Below are 20,587 nucleotides of genomic sequence, written 5' to 3'. Positions count from 1 at the left end.
TTTTGTTATTTTATTTATATTATTTTGATTATTTTTATTATTATTTATTTTTTATCTACGTGGCTTCACCGAAAAAACCTAACAGTATATTGGCAAAGTCGACAATTCATTTACGCAGAACATTCGTGAGTTGCCACGACTGCACAGAGGTTTTGTGAAAGTTGGACAATTGAAGTGGATAATCTCGTGAATATAATCAGTGACACTGGGCTTGCTCCCTTTGTGGCCGGAAAAACACGTCCGATAGAGCTCCTATTCACACAAGTAGACACGTGGAATGTATAACCAACAGATAATATATTTTCACAAGTTACGTAATGCTCGCCAATCTACCTGGGTATTTGCCTTTTCCACTTTATTGAAAAAATATTTAATTAATGCCTGTATTTGCTGCACGTGCACGCACTCTTGGGTTTGCAAATAATGTCATTGTTGCGTTTTAAACACTGACATTATGGGAGGAGGTGGCTGCTAGTTGGCTATTCCCATGTCAACAGAATGGGCAGTTGTGCAACATGTGGCGGAGTGTCATTGCCGACGAGCCAACAATAGCCAATGGGCGAGTGTGTTAAAGACGCCAATGGACTGCACACGACAAGCATAGATCACACATGGGAGGCGGTGGGGGTGGGTTTCCGTTACAATGCACAGAAAATTTCCATTACATCAGTAGTTGCGTCATTCTTTCGGTAACAATCCCCCACCCCTTCACCCTCCCCACCCCTTCACCCTCCCTTCAGCACAAATACAACTGTGTTGTTTAAATAAACATTTCAGCCTTATGAACCACCATAAAAATATATAACTGTCTATATTCTAAATGAAGAAATAATCGCGATACTAAAACACTATACAGCAGGGTTAAATTGAGTAAATGATTATGGTAGGAGGGGGGGGCGTCCAATGTGTTAATGTTTTGCAAACATGGAACACCCCTGTATTTAAGGGCACAAAGGCAAAACCAGCTACACACAAGAACTCAATGTTCTACCACCTGGCTACCTCAGCCGAGCAGATTATGCCTTAAGCCCCCCGCCCCCGACCCTCTAGTGCAGCAAGTTACTGGCATGCACCACCACCACAAAACTTCAAACTAATCACATATTCAGGTATTTATTTTATATCGCTTGGACATTGACTGCTGGATGAAGGCCATCTCACACCGTGTCGGGTCAATGAGGATCTACACCGCATTTGATCAGTGTGGGTTGGTGAAGAGGGGACCCAGGCCTGGTTCAGATATGCCAAGATGTTAACTTCCTTGCCTGGTATACAGGAGGTCCTGGATTATTCGATCCCGACCCTGCATCCTGTATATTTGGAGTTTGCATGTTCTCCCAGTGTCTCGTGGATTTTTCTCCGGGTCCTCTGGTTTTTCCTTCTGCATTTTTTACATTCGATTAGAGTATTTGGCTGATACATATTTCCACATGATAAGCCACTTCGTTGAGCTATCATTTGTGGCCAGGTCGCTTCTGAAAAAGAGCTGTATAGCTCAGTTGGCCTGACCTGGTAAAATAAAAAAAAATAGTTATATTTATCTGCCACTCATGTTCGCAGTGACCAGAAATATAACTCATTGCAGGTCCATCGTGAAATTTGCTGCCCACTGTGCCACATTCAGGTATACAGCAGATAAAACTATTCTGTCAGGGGCGGTTTCTTCATTAGGGCGATTGGGCGACGCACCACCAATGTCATTCAACCACAGAGTCACGCTAGCCGTCACTGTCAGCCTCTGGATAAAGTCCAATCAGCGTCATGTCACGTTCTGTGGAGTACCGCCTCTTTTTGGGCGATTTCACTACGGCTGAGAATCGCCCCGAGTGGCCCCATAGACTTACATTCAAAGATGTTTTTTTTCGAACAGGGGCGCTGCAATGCATTCTCTATGGCTTCCGGGAGGGCATGCACTAACGTGCTTACGTCATCATACGTGCTAACGTCATCATACGTAAGCACGTTTCATCCAACAATATAATTTATCGCCACCTAGTGGAGTCTTTAATAAAAAAAACTTGAGTGGTTTGTTTTAATAGTGAGTATATAAACAAACAAGATGTATTGTAAGAGTCACTTTATGTTTCATTAATATTAAAGAAGTGAAGTTGCCTTTACATGCTTAAGCTGTTAATTTATTCATTGCATGGGTGGACCTTATCCTTATCAATCATCCAGACATTTGCCCCCCCTGAGAGATTTTGCAGGAGCCGCCACTGTATTCTGTGCACAATTTATTTTCTTTACATGTATTGTACTAACAATATTAAATATAAACAGCATATCTTGATTTGAAGCTTTCGTGACTGCAGGAATCCATAATTTAGGTTCTTTTGGTAAAGTCACGTAGGTATAAAATAAAATAAATCACGACATTTCGGGCGCAACACAAGCGTCCATCATCAGGTGGGAAAGCACCTACGTGACTTTACCGAAAGAACCAAAGAGTATAAACAGCATACATTAAAGTGTAATATAGTATTACATGAGGCCACATTCTACTGATGAGACTCAATGAATTAAAAAAAACATTCCATGGTTATGCCCACTGAGATACATGTAGAAAAATACCAATTATTCGACAAATGTTATTTTATTTCGATTTAAAGTTTTCGTGACTGCAGGGATTCATCTTCTTGGTTCTTTCGGTAAAGTCACGTCAGGTGAGTCACGCCAGGTGAGGACGGCTGCTTGCGTTGTGGCCAAAACGTCGTGAGAATTATTTTATTATGTTTTATTTGTATTATTTTATTACTTCCCTTCTACGTGACTTTACCGAAAGAACCAAGAAAAATGTTATTTTACTTTGGCATTAAAACGACTCACCTGTTTAATCCTCAGGAAGTGCATATTCTAACCATCAACATTGCATCAACATGTTATGACTTGAACACATCAATTACGGTTTGTTGGACATTATTAAGAATCAAATATGTTTTGCATATTTTTACGGAATTCATCTGTGCTGATGAGTTTAGGCTGAAGTTGGCCTCTTATTCGCAGCTCAAATTATAAATGTGGGACAGAATGCCATATCAAGGATCTTGACTCATGCACTCTCGGTGGAGTGACCAGGGTTGTAGGCAGATTGCAAAGGGAATTAATTGTGTGAGAAGGTAATATGGTAATTGATTCTTGACAGAACAAGACATTCTAAGAGTTTAAAGATGGTTCATGACCCCTCCCCAGACACCGCCACAATACTGGAAAGAATGGTCAAAACGACATGGCATCGTTCTTATATCACATCCATCCGAAACGGAAAGGACCCCTCATTAACCAGAACTAGAGACATGATTACATTTTTAGTGACATAGCGCTGACTGTTCTACAGCAGCTGCAACTGCAGGTGGGCACTTAGCGCACACGCCGTTGAGCATCTCCACAGGTGTGCTGGCAGGGCGGAGGAACTGGGACAAGGGTCACGGTTGACCTAGTGGGGAAGCCCCTGGAACCCTCTGGTGGGTTCGAGAAGGGAGGCGTGGCTAGGGCAGAGCCAAGCTCCACCGAGGGGAATATAAGCAGCAGAGGGCGAGAGCTCTGGGCTGCCGGTTCTGGGATTGGACTCGTCTCGTCGCTGTCGTCCTCGCCGCCCTCGTCGCTGCCGCCTTCACCCAATCATTGCGCGGCCGGACAGTAGTTGGCTGTCCTGGTTGACGACGTCGGTGCAACGCGGACAGGGTCGTGTCTGGGACGGGTCATGCGACGGCGTGATCATGAGACAGAGGGGGCCCGAGTGGTGGCGTGAACTCAACAACAATAAAAGAGGAGGATGGTGCCTCCTGCGACGACCTCTTCTTCGACTGAGTGTGTGTGCGACGCATGCCACCCGCACGCACACACAAGCCTTGAGCGGGAAGGAAGAAGAGACATATGACACTACACATTTTTAAAGATATTACGAATACCTATAAAAATCCAACGCCCCATCCAATGAGCATATTAACTCTCTTTTAGACAAGACCTCCATCCCTAAATCAATCCCAGAGCTGAGATCGGAGTTGTGTAGGCCTATTGCCCTGAAGGAGTTCCTGGAAGCTATGGCTGCATCCCCTCTCGCCCGCATTTACAGATTACCTTGGACACAGCTCTATTATTGGGATATTTTCCCCACTCCATGAATGAAGCCAGCATCTCGGCCCTTCATAAGCCAGGTTCCCTGGAAGATGCCTTGGGCAGTTACAGGCCATTCTCCCTTTTAAAATAGGGACTGATGAAAATGTTAAGACCCTAATTAATGCAGTGGATATAGCCACAAGAAACTACCTCTGCATATGCCCTAGTGTGGGATGAGGAAAATACGTTCAATAGAGTTGAGTGGGCTTTCCTTTTCCGGGTATTGGACACATTTGGATTTCTCTCCAAATTTATGGACATGTGCAAACTCCTCTATGCAGACCCCATGGCCTCAATCAGAATGAATGGACGAGCATCCGATAACTTCACACTGGGCAGAGGAACGAGACAGGGTTGCCCTCTTTCCCTACTGCTCTTGACTCTGGCTATGAAACCACTTGCTGAAAGCATCAGGAGGAACTAATCTATCACTGGAGTGACCTTTGACACAATAAATATATATTTGAAGTTTTCGTGACTGCAAGGATCCATACTCTTTGGTTTTTTCGGTAAAGTCACGTAGGTGAAAACAAAATAAACTAAAAATAAAACAACTAAATTAAATCACGACGTTTCGGAAGCAACACAAGCATCCGTCATCAGATGTGCGTGCTCCAGCAAAATTACTGTAGCATATGAAGAGAGCTATTTAGAGACGCATGTTTATATAGGGTACTGGGGGGGGAGGAGCCAAGGGGTCAGGGGGGGGGGCATGCGGCAGGCCGTGTGGCGTCGTGGGCGGTTGGGCAGGGGATTAGCATGAGTTAAGCCGATAGATAACCATCTTTTTTCTTTGTGATGCCAGGGGAGGGTGAGTGTGAGTACGGTGCCTGTGTGACGAATGTTGTGGATGGGGGAAACAGGGGGGAGATGGGAATAGTTGGATGGGGGGACAATGTTTTGCGCTATTGAAACACTGTTGTACATCAAAATTTCTCAGGGAGAAGAAATTTCTTAGTGAATTAGCTTAAAATTGCATGGGCACGACGAGCTCACCGAGCAAACCACAGTGAGAACACTCCCAGCACAAGGGAAGAGGGCCTTGGGGGAGAAAAAAACCCAGCGAGCAACGCGCGAGAGGAGTTGGGAGGGAAATTCCTGAGCTGACTAAAGCTAAACCTCAACCGGAGTCGGAGGGGAGGACGGGTGCGCAAACAATGGGTGAAGGCACGCCGGCGGCGCCGCGCCAGGTAGGGGGCGGGGCATCTGCCCTGCCCTCTGCCCTGCCCTGCCCGATGGCAAGGTAGGCGCCCGATTGGTCGGCAGGGTAACACCACGTGACCCTGGATATTTTAGATTCGAAGGAGACAAAGGGAGGGGAGGCAAAAACATTAGTCCGTTTTCCTGGAGCGGTTGAGCTACCCGGTCAGACTCCCAGCCACTCGCAGCGTCCAAGCGACACGGGCGAGCTGTTGTATATGTTGGTTATCAAAATTTGTTATGTTGTATGCGTGCGTGGGTGAAATTATTATGTTGTATATGTGGGTTATGAATATTCAGTGAAAATAATAATAATCAAATGAAATTTGGCCAAATGTGTAATTATCCGGAAATATGTTAATTTATGTAATTATGCACATTTAATTATGCCAATTCGAGAGGTAATCGTAGTAATTATGCGAGTGGGTGTAATTATGATAATGCAAGTCGTTATGATAACCAGACCCCGCCTCGGTGACGAGGGTGGGTTATCGATCGGAATAAGGCAATTAATCGTATGCAGTTATGCAGGTGTGGTGTAAGTATGCAAGATTAACTTAGATTAACTCGGCATCGTTGTCTAGGTTCGTCTCATTCTCGCTTTAACATTCCCAGAGTGGGTATTCGTGGTTATATTTTAGGTCCCCGGTTCACCCCGTTATCGCTTTAACATTTACTGAGTATGTATTAGTGTGTTTATTAAGGTCACCAAGTTCAGATCTCAACGCAGAAGCAGATCTTATGCATAGATTTCAAGAAAGAATCACACAACCACTTCTGTATTAATCAATTTATTACTAATTCAACCTCAACTATGATATAGTATGCGAACTCTCAATCCCGGAACGTCAACACGGCATCAATACAGTATCATCAACGATTGTCTGATTTCACTTTGACAACGGCACATGGATCCCGCATAACGCGATGGTTGTTAGTGAGAGAGAGAGTCGTTAAAATATGCAAATACTATGCTAAGAAAAACCTTAACGTTAATGAATGATTATACTCAATATTGTTCACGCAGTACCGCACTCCTTATTGATCATACGCAACCCTTATCACGTTGTTAGCACCTTGGGTCACGGGACAGTTGAATATTCTGTAGGGGATGCGAGTACGTGCGGCGATTATGACTGAAAGATACTTGAAAGATTATACGGCGATAAAAAACACAATCAAAAACAGTTATTATTCTTAAAGGCACCAATCTCAACAGATACATCGGCAGGTTATCTGACAACAGAATGGCTCGGAGTAAGGGCCTGCGACGGTGCTCCTTTTTCGAAGATCGTTATCTTATACCAAGTTTACTAATTGGGGACCAGATCACCTGATTAGGATCTGGTGGGCCACCACTCCCCACGTGAGCGTGGCTCGGCGGAAGGAGGTGCCAAGAATCAATTCGTATTGATGGATCTGTTGGGAATTTATGCGATTAAGAGTACAGCCCACTAAATATTAAAGATAAAAATTACGAATACACTTATAAACGACGGATGGCCATCACTCGGTCTCGTTGTGATGCCTTCACAGCCACGGATGGCTTATGGGTTCGAGTGTGTTTGAGTGGTAAGAGTTGTCTTGAATAGTCAGTGTTCGGAGTCGGTTCTTTATGTCAAACAGACGCCTGGTGGTCGTGTGGTGAGGGGGCGGTGCGCGTCATACGTATCAGTCGCTCCCCTGTCACCGTGGTGAAATGGTTCGGATGTCCGTTGATACGCTGTCGCAGTTCGGAACCCGGTCGGTAGGTGGCGCCCACAGCTCGCTCGCAGCGTGCAGTGTTGGGTCGTCGACCAGGGTGAGCACGGAGCCTCGTCGCCAAACCGCGATTCTCACCACTCCGGCGGCAGCAGAGACCTCCGACTCGGCAGAGGTTGACCCACGCAGGCCGAGTTGAGCGGTCAAGCGGGTCTTGCCCGCCTGCAGAGGAGATGGGGAGCCGCTTGAATCGAGCCCCGAGAGCCGGCTCCGGTGAGCCGATCGAACTCGGCTGAGTCCCAGACGAGCTGAAGAGTCGAGCCGACCCGCTGGTCGCAGCTCGCTCCTGAGTCGACCCTCCCGGTCGAGCTGAAGATGAGTCGAGCCGACCCGCTGGTCGCAGCTCGCTCCTGAGTCGACCCTCCCGGTCGAGCTGAAGATGAGTCGAGCCGACCCGCTGGTCGCAGCTCGCTCCTGAGTCGACCCTCCCGGTCGAGCTGAAGATGAGTCGAGCCGACCCGCTGGTCGCAGCTCGCTCCTGAGTCGACCCTCCCGGTCGAACTGAAGATGAGTCGAGCCGACCCGCTGGTCGCAGCTCGCTCCTGAGTCGACCCTCCCGGTCGAACTGGTTTCCAATGCTCAGGGCCCTTTCTTTTATGCCGAAAAATCCCTTTGGACCCTGCCCACAAGGCGGGGTTTCTTTCGATTTACTGTGTCAGGATCTGTCCTTAGGTAGGTGTGTCCATGTGTGTGTCCGTACGTCCGTATGTCCTTGTGTGCATAAGTCGTCTCTCTGTCTGGGTGCGATATTATCTCTTGTCTGGCCTTCTTCATGAACCAAAACACAGACGTTACAAATCGTCTCATAGGCGTCTTTGTCCGTGTTGCACCACCTGGAGGGAGGGGCAACACTCCCTCCGACCCTCACCGATGCACAAAGAAATGGTTAAAAAGTTTTAAGTTAACATTTGTCCCTTACCATTTCACAGTTATGATTCTGTATGTAACCTAAGGTCTGTCGTTTTCCATCGTGGTGCTTGACTCAAGTGGAGGTGTTTCCCCGAGCGTATACACACTCCTATCCCGCGCTGCGGGGATACAAAGACGGCCGGGATCTCCCTTTCTCTCCGACCCTGGGTTTAACATCGCTCTTTTATTATGTATTTTATATTCGACCTGGTGGTGATTCATCCCGCATATGCTTCGGGTCGAGTTGTATAGAAATTATTAAAGTATGGAAATAACATTTCATATCAATAACTTTAGCCTACCCTGTTGTTAAATTCCGACTTTAACGTTACTTTAATAGCAATACAGAAAAATTGAGCTTTTTGTCTTAACTAGGCGAACGCAAACTTCTGGTGACCCCCGCAGCCTGTGTTCAGCTGGGTCTGCATCCTTGAGAGATACACAACACTCTTATTGTCGTGGCCATCCAACCTTCTGCTCTGGGAGTGTTATTAATTTCAGGACAAAGGCCCCCTCACGTTCAGACGTGCAGGGTTGTTTAAATCAGCTCCCTCCCCTGTGCACACAGCCTTGAGCTGGGTTTATCTTTGCTCCCTCAGCTGCAGGAGGACAAGGCGTATTTCTACCTCCTCCCTGTGTGCACGTGTTCCAATTAGCTCGGAATCCCTAAACACACAATCAGTGATGATTCCTGGCTTCTGTGGTTGTGATTTAGACAAAGGCGCCTCTGCTTCCTTTAATTGCCTTTGAGTTGACACTGCCCTATTATTCGCCCATGTGCTGAGGTCATAGAATTCGTTTTGACTTCAGTAATGTTAACATTCAGTATTGGATTAGCAAATGGGCAATGGTTCATTGATGTAGCTCGCAGCCTGGTCTCCAATTTGAGCGAGCGCGAGGATCGATAATTTAGCCTACTCTGTTGTTGAATTTCGAATTTTGACGTTACTTTAAAACCATGCAGGATGGTTGGGCTTTTTGCCTTAACTATGTCTGGCTGACTCTCCTACTGTCTCTGCCGCCTGCACGGGTGACATGTGCCCGTTCATCAGGCCTTATCTTTCCTTGAAGCAAGGTTGCAAATTCTGCCATCCTAGCCCTCCTCCAGTTCATTACTTAACAACACCTGGTGTTTTGCAGTTTGCTGCGCTTTGGTGTGTTTTTATTCATTATATATCAATTTTGGAAGAAGGGTTAGGATACAACATTCTGCCCTTTTAAAAATGACCAGTGGTCAAATGGCCACGGGTTATTTTAAAAAAAAATATGTATACCCTTCTTCCATCATGAACCATCGATTGTCCTCAAGTTTTGCTGCTATTTCCTTACAACGCGCGCGTACGTGTCACAACTTAACATGGTTATATGTGACAAGAGAGAGGAAAAAAATATATTCTAAAGGAAGGTAACACGATATGGGAGGGAGAAATTATTCTATTGACTACGTGTTATAGGAGATATCGTTAAAAAGATAGTTTCTACGGTTATTCTTGGGTGGCATCATCAGGCCTGTTATTGCTCAATCTCGTGTTCCTGGGCTTGAATGGTAGGTGGCTTGTGCCTGCGATTAGTCTTTTAAGTTCGGTATTCATTTTGGCCACATGGTATGTTAAGGTTAGAATAGCCAGGACTAGTATGATCATCCCTGTTGCCCCTGTGATTCCCATCCCCATCTGTTGATTTCGCTGATATCCAGCCTCTTCGGTCGCCCAAGTAAGATCTGTTATGTTAATCTCTGATTCGCTGAGGGATAATTTCACCATATGGAATTCTTTACTGTTCAACAAGTTGGACAGAGTGCTGCTTATCTCAAACTTGTGGCCTCGGAATGTGTCTACTATTTCTACCTCCGCTTGGTGTAGGCTTTTGTCTAGGTTATATAATACCTTGTCCCCTATGCGTACGAATGTTCCTCTTGGTATTGTGACCAGTGCGACGTGGCTTGGAATCGGAACTTCCATGGTTATGGAGTGTTGATCGGTGGAAACAATTGCCGTATCTAGAGGGGTGCTAATCAACCACTGGGCATTAGCTATCATGGCCACTGTTCCGGTTCTTTATTTGGGTTTACTTAGCTTCTTCAGGATCGTTCCGACATTCTGTTCACTGTATCTTAGGAAGTCCTAATACCATATTCGGGTTGCTTGGGTAGCTTGGGGTGGTAACTTCCCGAAGTGCTTCTTTACCACCAAGGCAGGTTCCAAGGAGACATAGACTTGTTGGGTTACTATTTTCGTTTCGGTTACTAGGAAGCTGGAGGAGTCTCTCAGCATCACCCCGGATTCTGGTCCTGGCTTGATCAGCTCTTGGCTCCCTTCTAGCTTGGCAAGGTACGTTAGCAGGAGCGTGAGCAGGAGGGCTGCCATTTCCTGGAAAACATGTTACATATTATCGTAGTGTGATATGCCCATTAGTTTAGTTCCCCAGAGATTGGTGTTTATTCTGAGTTATATTTTAATGTCCTGAGGTTAAGCGTTATTATGTTCCCACTTAAGCTTTCTGGAATTCGTACTCTTTAGTTTTTATTTTTATTTTTTTGGAAGGTCGTGTAGGTAGGAAACATATAATAATAGAAAAAATATGATTGTTTGTTGGTTAATTATCTTTGTTAAGTTTCTACTTTTCGGTAAGGAAAACGTTAAGAAAACGCGAAGTTTCAACCGTTATTTATTCTGCCCTTATCTGTATATCTCCAGATGTCTTGGGAGGCTAGTCCATACATCTTTTGTCCATTTGGATGTCCATGACCTCTTTGTGACCGAACTCTCAACATTTTAACCGCCCTCCATGTTTCATGGATTCCTGGTGTTCTTGTGAGGAGAAGTGAGTTGTTTTCATTAATTAATTTAAAAAAGGTATATATATAGATTAAAAAAATTATTATATTTTTTTGAATTGTTCTTAATTAAAAAAAAGGATAGACACAACAATCCGCCCGTTTGAAAATTATCAGGGGTCGATTTGGCCACTGGCGAATTTTCAAACCAAGTAAATGCCCTTTTTTTGTGTTATGAATCTATAAGCCGCCCTCACTCTCGGCGGTTATTTCTTACGACGCGCGCATATGTATCACAATCGTAACAAGGTTACATTTGAAATAAGCAAGGAAAATACAACAAAACTTTAACATCGATATCACCAGTTACATGGTTCTCATACCTCATAACTCCGACGGATATTAATTTTTTTTGTTTTTGTTAAATCCTGGGAAACGCTAGGTAGCGGTTTCGAACGCACTTTTGCGTCAATTTCCTCCTGTTACATACTTGCAATCTTTTTACCAAGTTCCGAGTGTCTGGTTTACCACTTATCACTTTGATCATTCGATCACGGTTTTCCGGTTCGTTTTTGTAATTTCCCCTCTCACTCTCTCGCGTCGTGGGAGTGTGTGGTGTAAAATTGTGCTGCACATAATCAGAATTCGCGCACACAACCAACTTCTGTACTCCGTCATCACTGGCATTCGCTCTCTCTGCGATTACATGCACATTTGCCGAGTCAGTGTGTCGATTTAATTCTGTCCCTCGTAATGTTGCCCTCTTTGTTTTTACGAGTGTGTTGGATTTCAACACCATTCCCGATACGTCATGGACATTCGTCTCCATTTTAGCACTCCGATCCACATAAATTTTGGTTTCCCTTGGATATTTTCCATTCAAAGGCTCATGCCTGCGCTCCTCAGGGCGTGTCCCTGCTGTCTGTTTTTGTACTGTCCGATCACGCTTCAATGCAACCCTGTCCTTGTATTCGATCCGCGCGTCATTTACGGGAGCACTGTCCACGTTTTTGCCCGCCCTGTCACTTGCAGCCTGCCTGTATTTCTCATTGAGCTTCGGGTTTAATACCTCGGCGGGTGGGGCGCGTGTTGGCCGCTCGCTCGCGCTCACTGTGGGTTGTTTATCATGTCTTTGGACCGCATTCTGTGTTATTCCTCTATTCCCTCCTGGTATAGCCGGTGGAGGAATTGGTCGGAATTGGATCGATTGTGTTTGACCTCCCATCCTGCGATTCCTCTGAATGTTCGCATCCATACCTCCGCGGTCTGTGTAACACCTTCCCGCTAGGTGGTTATCTTGCCATCTCTGTGCGTAATTTGAACCTTGCGTGTGTCGTGGGATGGGGTGTTGATATGGTTCTGCTCTGAACCTCTCCCTCCTACGATTCTCCTGCATGTTCGCATCCATACCTCCGCAGTCTGTGTACCTTCCCGCTGGATGGTTATCTCGCCATCTTAGTGTGCAACTTTGGCCTCGTGTGTGTCGTGGCATGGGGTGTTGGTATGGTTCTGTTCTGAACCTCCCCCTCCTGCGATTCCTCTGAATGTTCGGCTTTGTGCCGCTCTCATTCTCGTGCCAACCTCTCTCTGGGTTATTTTGCCATGTGTGCGTGCGTGTTTGCTCCGTCCTGCATTGTGGGACTGCTCGGTGATTTTTATTCCTCTCTGAGAGGCTGGGTTCTTTATCCCTCTCCCTGTGTTCTGGATCCGAATTATGATTCTTAGCTCTGTATAACCATGCCATGTACGCCTTGCTCTCTATGCGGCGTAAGGATGCGGTTTCTGGATTCAAAACCATTCTCACCCTTTCTGTAATCTCTGGGCTCAAGGATTCAAAAAACATAATTTTGAACATTTTATCTCCTTCGTGGTATTGATTCACATCGCCTGCGTAATACGCTCTTTTAAATTGTACGAGGTAGTCACGTGGATCTTGGTCCATGCCCTGGGTCATCGATTTTACAGCATAAAACCCCTCAGTGAGTGTCGAATATTCTCCAAACTTCCGAATCACTGCCAGGCTCAGTTGTTTAAAATCATTTCTAACCTTGTGTGGTAGTGACTTTACCCATGGGATAGAATCTTTATTTAAGCTTCGTTTCAACAAACTAGCTTTTTCATCCCGTCTCATCAACCCTCTAATCATTGCCTCCTCTTCCACTGTCGCGATATGTGTGTGGATATCCATAGTCTTATTGTGGGGGTCAAAATCGGGAATTCTGACTAGAGCCTTGTCCATCAATTTAAGGGTTTTACTGTTGAATAAGTATTCCGAAAGTTGATCGCCGTCAGCGTCATCATCAAACAAGTTATCATCAGGCAATCTGTCACTTTTATCTGTTCTGTGTCGGGCGTGATTAATCGGTGTGCATTTTCTGTGTGCGCGCCCAATGCCGTGTCGCTCGTGTTGCCATTTCCCTTCAGTTTTTGCCTCTGCCCTTAGTGGAGCACGTCCTGTCGACTTTACTTTAACATTTTGCTTCCCTCTATCTGTGAAGTTGTCAATCTCACATGTTTTTTTTGCATATGTATCTCTCCATCCCTTCTCTCGAATTGTGAGGGTTTCTGTTTGTCAAGGATTTTTTGTTCGATATCCATAATTTTTTTTCGATTAGTCCCTGGACTCTGTCCACGTACCCAAGAGTGTGATTTAATGTTACTTCCATATTTATTCTGTGGATCCACGTCTGTGAGTTTCGCTGGTGTCGCGAGCCCTGATTTCTCCTCCCTTACGATGGTGTGAGGACATTTTTCCTCGTTTATTAGAGACGATTTCTCTCCTGTTTCCTTTCCGAATTTTCCTTCATTCCACAATCCCTGTCTGTATGCCTGTGTGAAAAGGAATGAGTCCTGTCCTGCCTTTCCTGTAGTTTTTGCATCGTGTTCGCCTTTGTTACATTTTATCCAGTCAATTAGTTTCCCCCGAGGTGTGTTCGTGTTATCGATACAGCTCCCTTCCCATATGTCTCTCTGACTGTACTGCTTTGTAACAGATTGGTCGGTACGTTTTAATACGAGTTCCCCGTACCCCGTCACCCATTCAAAAATTATTCTTAATCCTATCATCTCAAGTGGCAGGAGTTACTTTGACCTTTCCTTTCAGAGTGCATATAAAACAATTATCTCACAGAGTGTGGTCAGTTTGGCTCGAGCTATTCTTTACTTTTCCGATTCAGAGTGCGTACCTCTAACACCATTTATCACAGGATGCAATCGGTTTGATACGGTATTATCTTAATTCCACTGTCTTTTGGGTTTTAACCTCAGAGGGCGTTTTGTTTGTATACCCCCGTTTACAATCACAAGGCAACGTTAGTTCACAACACTTTGATTAACACAACAGTGATTCGTTCCTGAATTCATGCATAAACTGTCTGCGAGAAATCCCGGGCGACGCCCCCATTATGTTGTATATGTTGTTTATCAAAATTTGTTATGTTGTATGCGTGCGTGGGTGAAATTATTATGTTGTATATGTGGGTTATGAATATTCAGTGAAAATAATAATAATCAAATGAAATTTGGCCAAATGTGTAATTATCCGGAAATATGTTAATTTATGTAATTATGCACATTTAATTATGCCAATTCGAGAGGTAATCGTAGTAATTATGCGAGTGGGTGTAATTATGATAATGCAAGTCGTTATGATAACCAGACCCCGCCTCGGTGACGAGGGTGGGTTATCGATCGGAATAAGGCAATTAATCGTATGCAGTTATGCAGGTGTGGTGTAAGTATGCAAGATTAACTTAGATTAACTCGGCATCGTTGTCTAGGTTCGTCTCATTCTCGCTTTAACATTCCCAGAGTGGGTATTCGTGGTTATATTTTAGGTCCCCGGTTCACCCCGTTATCGCTTTAACATTTACTGAGTATGTATTAGTGTGTTTATTAAGGTCACCAAGTTCAGATCTCAATGCAGAAGCAGATCTTATGCATATATTTCAGGAAATAATCACACAACCACTTCTGTATTAATCAATTTATTACTAATTCAACCTCAACTATGATATAGTATGCGAACTCTCAATCCCGGAACGTCAACACGGCATCAATACAGTATCATCAACGATTGTCTGATTTCACTTTGACAACGGCACATGGATCCCGCATAACGCGATGGTTGTTAGTGAGAGAGAGAGTCGTTAAAATATGCAAATACTATGCTAAGAAAAACCTTAACGTTAATGAATGATTATACTCAATATTGTTCACGCAGTACCGCACTCCTTATTGATCATACGCAACCCTTATCACGTTGTTAGCACCTTGGGTCACGGGACAGTTGAATATTCTGTAGGGGATGCGAGTACGTGCGGCGATTATGACTGAAAGATACTTGAAAGATTATACGGCGATAAAAAACACAATCAAAAACAGTTATTATTCTTAAAGGCACCAATCTCAACAGATACATCGGCAGGTTATCTAACAACAGAATGGCTCGGAGTAAGGGCCTGCGACGGTGCTCCTTTTTCGAAGATCGTTATCTTATACCAAGTTTACTAATTGGGGACCAGATCACCTGATTAGGATCTGGTGGGCCACCACTCCCCACGTGAGCGTGGCTCGGCGGAAGGAGGTGCCAAGAATCAATTCGTATTGATGGATCTGTTGGGAATTTATGCGATTAAGAGTACAGCCCACTAAATATTAAAGATAAAAATTACGAATACACTTATAAACGATGGATGGCCATCACTCGGTCTCGTTGTGATGCCTTCACAGCCACGGATGGCTTATGGGTTCGAGTGTGTTTGAGTGGTAAGAGTTGTCTTGAATAGTCAGTGTTCGGAGTCGGTTCTTTATGTCAAACAGACGCCTGGTGGTCGTGTGGTGAGGGGGCGGTGCGCGTCATACGTATCAGTCGCTCCCCTGTCACCGTGGTGAAATGGTTCGGATGTCCGTTGATACGCTGTCGCAGTTCGGAACCCGGTCGGTAGGTGGCGCCCACAGCTCGCTCGCAGCGTGCAGTGTTGGGTCGTCGACCAGGGTGAGCACGGAGCCTCGTCGCCAAACCGCGATTCTCACCACTCCGGCGGCAGCAGAGACCTCCGACTCGGCAGAGGTTGACCCACGCAGGCCGAGTTGAGCGGTCAAGCGGGTCTTGCCCGCCTGCAGAGGAGATGGGGAGCCGCTTGAATCGAGCCCCGAGAGCCGGCTCCGGTGAGCCGATCGAACTCGGCTGAGTCCCAGACGAGCTGAAGAGTCGAGCCGACCCGCTGGTCGCAGCTCGCTCCTGAGTCGACTCTCCCGGTCGAGCTGAAGATGAGTCGAGCCGACCCGCTGGTCGCAGCTCGCTCCTGAGTCGACCCTCCCGGTCGAGCTGAAGATGAGTCGAGCCGACCCGCTGGTCGCAGCTCGCTCCTGAGTCGACCCTCCCGGTCGAGCTGAAGATGAGTCGAGCCGACCCGCTGGTCGCAGCTCGCTCCTGAGTCGACCCTCCCGGTCGAACTGAAGATGAGTCGAGCCGACCCGCTGGTCGCAGCTCGCTCCTGAGTCGACCCTCCCGGTCGAACTGGTTTCCAATGCTCAGGGTCCTTTCTTTTATGCCGAAAAATCCCTTTGGACCCTGCCCACAAGGCGGGGTTTCTTTCGATTTACTGTGTCAGGATCTGTCCGTAGGTAGGTGTGTCCATGTGTGTGTCCGTACGTCCGTATGTCCTTGTGTGCATAAGTCGTCTCTCTGTCTGGGTGCGATATTATCTCTTGTCTGGCCTTCTTCATGAACCAAAACACAGACGTTACAAATCGTCTCATAGGCGTCTTTGTCCGTGTTGCACCACCTGGAGGGAGGGGCAACACTCCCTCCGACCCTCACCGATGCACAAAGAAATGGTTAAAAAGTTTTAAGTTAACATTTGTCCCTTACCATTTCACAGTTATGATTCTGTATGTAACCTAAGGTCTGTCGTTTCCCATCGTGGTGCTTGACTCAAGTGGAGGTGTTTCCCCGAGCGTATACACAATCCTATCCCGCGCTGCGGGGATACAAAGATGGCCGGGATCTCCTTTTCTCTCCGACCCTGGGTTTAACATCGCTCTTTTATTATGTATTTTATATTCGACCTGGTGGTGATTCATCCCGCATATGCTTCGGGTCGAGTTGTATAGAAATTATTAAAGTATGGAAATAACATTTCATATCAATAACTTTAGCCTACCCTGTTGTTAAATTCCGACTTTAACGTTACTTTAATAGCAATACAGAATAATTGAGCTTTTTGTCTTAACTAGGCGAACGCAAACTTTTGGTGACCCCCGCAGCCTGTGTTCAGCTGGGTCTGCATCCTTGAGAGATACACAACACTCTTATTGTCGTGGCCATCCAACCTTCTGCTCTGGGAGTGTTATTAATTTCAGGACAAAGGCCCCCTCACGTTCAGACGTGCAGGGTTGTTTAAATCAGCTCCCTCCCCTGTGCACACAGCCTTGAGCTGGGTTTATCTTTGCTCCCTCAGCTGCAGGAGGACAAGGCGTATTTCTACCTCCTCCCTGTGTGCACGTGTTCCAATTAGCTCGGAATCCCTAAACACACAATCAGTGATGATTCCTGGCTTCTGTGATTGTGATTTAGACAAAGGCGCCTCTGCTTCCTTTAATTGCCTTTGAGTTGACACTGCCCTATTATTCGCCCATGTGCTGAGGTCATAGAATTCGTTTTGACTTCAGTAATGTTAACATTCAGTATTGGATTAGCAAATGGGCAATGGTTCATTGATGTAGCTCGCAGCCTGGTCTCCAATTTGAGCGAGCGCGAGGATCGATAATTTAGCCTACTCTGTTGTTGAATTTCGAATTTTGACGTTACTTTAAAACCATGCAGGATGGTTGGGCTTTTTGCCTTAACTATGTCTGGCTGACTCTCCCACTGTCTCTGCCGCCTGCACGGGTGACATGTGCCCGTTCATCAGGCCTTATCTTTCCTTGAAGCAAGGTTGCAAATTCTGCCATCCTAGCCCTCCTCCAGTTCATTACTTAACAACACCTGGTGTTTTGCAGTTTGCTGCGCTTTGGTGTGTTTTTATTCATTATATATCAATTTTGGAAGAAGGGTTAGGATACAACAGAGCGCTGCTACGACTCGACCCCAGGCAGAGACCTCTGGGACCCTTGTCCCTCCGACTCCCACTGCGTCCGCGAGATACCGTGAGTACGTCCGCCGGGTTCTAAGTAGCGTAAGGGTCCACCTAGGGTTTGAATAGGAATAGGTTGGGTGCTGCTCGCTGAGAATTTTGCTCCGGGCCACACATGGTTTTTCTTCAGGCGCGCCATTAATAAACGTTAACACAGAGCACCGATTTATTTGTGTGTGGGTAGAGCGTAGGTGTGGTGCTTACGTGTGAAGCTCGCGTGTATTCAATCATAAACGATCGCTGACGTCGCGTGCATGTTTACATAGCGCGTTTTACACAGTGTGTTCCCGTAGCGACCATAGCACTCAGCGGTGGAATGCGCGAATATTATCGTCAACCCGCCCGTCGTTTTTGCCCGCGTGCCCGTGCCCGCATGCGTGCATATTCATACGACTATTTTTAGCGTGAGCCGTGGCGAGCAACCTGCGCAGGCACGTGCGAGCACGCAGCCACCCCAGGACATTTGGGGTAGTGTACGTGGGGAGTGTGTGGGAAACCCGAGGCGGTGAGGAGCCAGCCACTAGCCATGTCCCACAGAGAGAACGCTGGTGCGGGGAGGCCAATCACCCAATCGGCGGGAGCCAGGCGAGAAGGGGCGGAAGAGGAGGAGGGTGGTGTCAGCTCCCACAACGACACCGCACGTGCAGACGACACACCGCACGTGTAGATGTGATGGCGCTGCCGCGAAGCCACTCTGCGGGCGCCCCATCTACGACCTCGCCACCACCACGCGACGGGGCCGACACTGCTTCCCCCTCACCACCCTCCACATAAACACACCCTCACACATTTCCCCCCCATAGAGCTCCAAGGGGAGGTCACCTGGCCAACAGGTTTTCACCCAGAAGGCCTCTCATAGGGATAATCTTCACGGTTTCCTGCGGCCAGGGAATTGGGCGATCTCCCCCGATGCTAACTCGCACCGCGGCGCTGTGACTTGGGTTGAGATTACATGGTCACGGCGGGGCTGCCCAGCCACCGTGGTTAACACACACACCCCACACATGGATCGGCCGGCAGGTAGGGGGGCAGAGCCACAAACGGCGGGAAACCAGGGTGAGCGTCTGATTGGCAGGACGAATGTGCTTGTGCACGGCCGCCGGCGCAGCAGCCAGCGGCGGTCCCTTTGATATGGAAATCGGGATGTGGACGGCGCTGAGAGCTCCGAATTCTGTGGCGCAAGACGAGCAATCTGATTGGCCGGGAAGGCCATCGGATCAGCGACGGCTTTTCTTTGATGTGGGTAATAATAAAAAGGGGCCGCAGAAAAGGGAGGTCTCTTCTCGAGTCAGCCACCGGGGCGGTCGTCTCTTCAGTTCAGCTAATCGAACGTCCGTGTGACGAGTCGAAGTGCTGCGAGGACAGGCGCACCGGAGCGTCGAACTGTGAGTAAGCGAGAGAGAGAGCTGGTATTGAGCGTAATAGCCAAAAAAGTTTAAGTCACAACAGAATAGAGTTCAGACCAATGGGAGATAATTTTAATCCTGCTTTGCCGATTCCGATTAATTCAGGAGAGTGGCTCACAGTCGGCCGGTAATAAATCGTTAATAACTAATCACAGCCTCGTGTGGATTCGACGAGCGTGTGGAAGCGCGTGGTGCTGTGTGTATGTATGCTCACAGCGTGTGTGGTCGGTGCTCCACGGGTGTACGCTTCATCTTGCTGCTGCGAACCCCTGCACTGCGTGCGGACTAACTCCCCTTGCGAACACCCGTCCCACAGCCCTTTAAACCACCCGTAACGAAAACCCCCAATCGGCAACGCGGACGCGAGCAACGTCATTCGCCCTCCGACCCCTGACCCCCCGTTCAGAGCGTGTGATTGCTGCGCAGGGTTGTGTGAGGGGAGGCGTCGCGTTTGATTGGCAGAGAGGCAACGGAGTTTTCGTGACTGCAAGGATTCATATTCTTAGGTTTTTTCGGTAAAGTCACGTAGGTAAAACATTAAAATTAATGAAAGTAAAATAAAATAAAAATCACGACGCTTCGGAGGCAACACAAGTCTCCGTCATCAGGTGGGACCGTCACAGCCAGATTTGCTGCATCAAGTGAGGATTACATCTTGAATCATTGCCTCACTTGATGCAGCAAATCTGGCTGTGACGGTCCCACCTGATGACGGAGGCTTGTGTTGCCTCCGAAACGTCGTGATTTTTATTTTTTATTTTATTTTACTTTCATTAATTTTAATCTTTTACCAGTGTGACTTTACCGAAAAAACCTAAGAATAGGCAACGGAGTGTTTTCAGGTGGCCGTGAGCCGGCGACGAGCCATGCCCCACTCGCGGACTCGCGGGGGTGCGACCCAGGGAGGAGAGCCGGCGGGCGGCAGCCCTTCTCCCGCGAGCGATGAGCACAGCAGCAGCTGTTCACACACGAGCGAGGGATCGGGAGACGGCGGACCCCCTGCGGCCGGCGCCCAGCAGGGAGAGGCCTCGGGGGCCAGCAGCCTCAACATAGACAACACCTCGCACGTGTAGACGACACACCACGTGGAGGCAACACACCACACGTGTAGGCACGGTTCCGGGGGTTCACATGGCGAGCAGTGGACGGACTCATTTCCGCTTCCTCCACTGAAGAATACACGTGCCTCGCCTCACAGTGAAACCCCGATTATCCGCTGCAGACAATTAACCAAACAAATTAAGCGTGCCAGGTTTAAATGGAATGTCGTGCGAGTGTGA

Source organism: Lampetra planeri, chromosome 7 (assembly GCF_965212315.1).
Source record: "Lampetra planeri chromosome 7, kcLamPlan1.2.h2, whole genome shotgun sequence".
Taxonomy (NCBI): domain Eukaryota; kingdom Metazoa; phylum Chordata; class Hyperoartia; order Petromyzontiformes; family Petromyzontidae; genus Lampetra; species Lampetra planeri.
Note: the sequence above shows the minus strand (reverse complement) of the source record.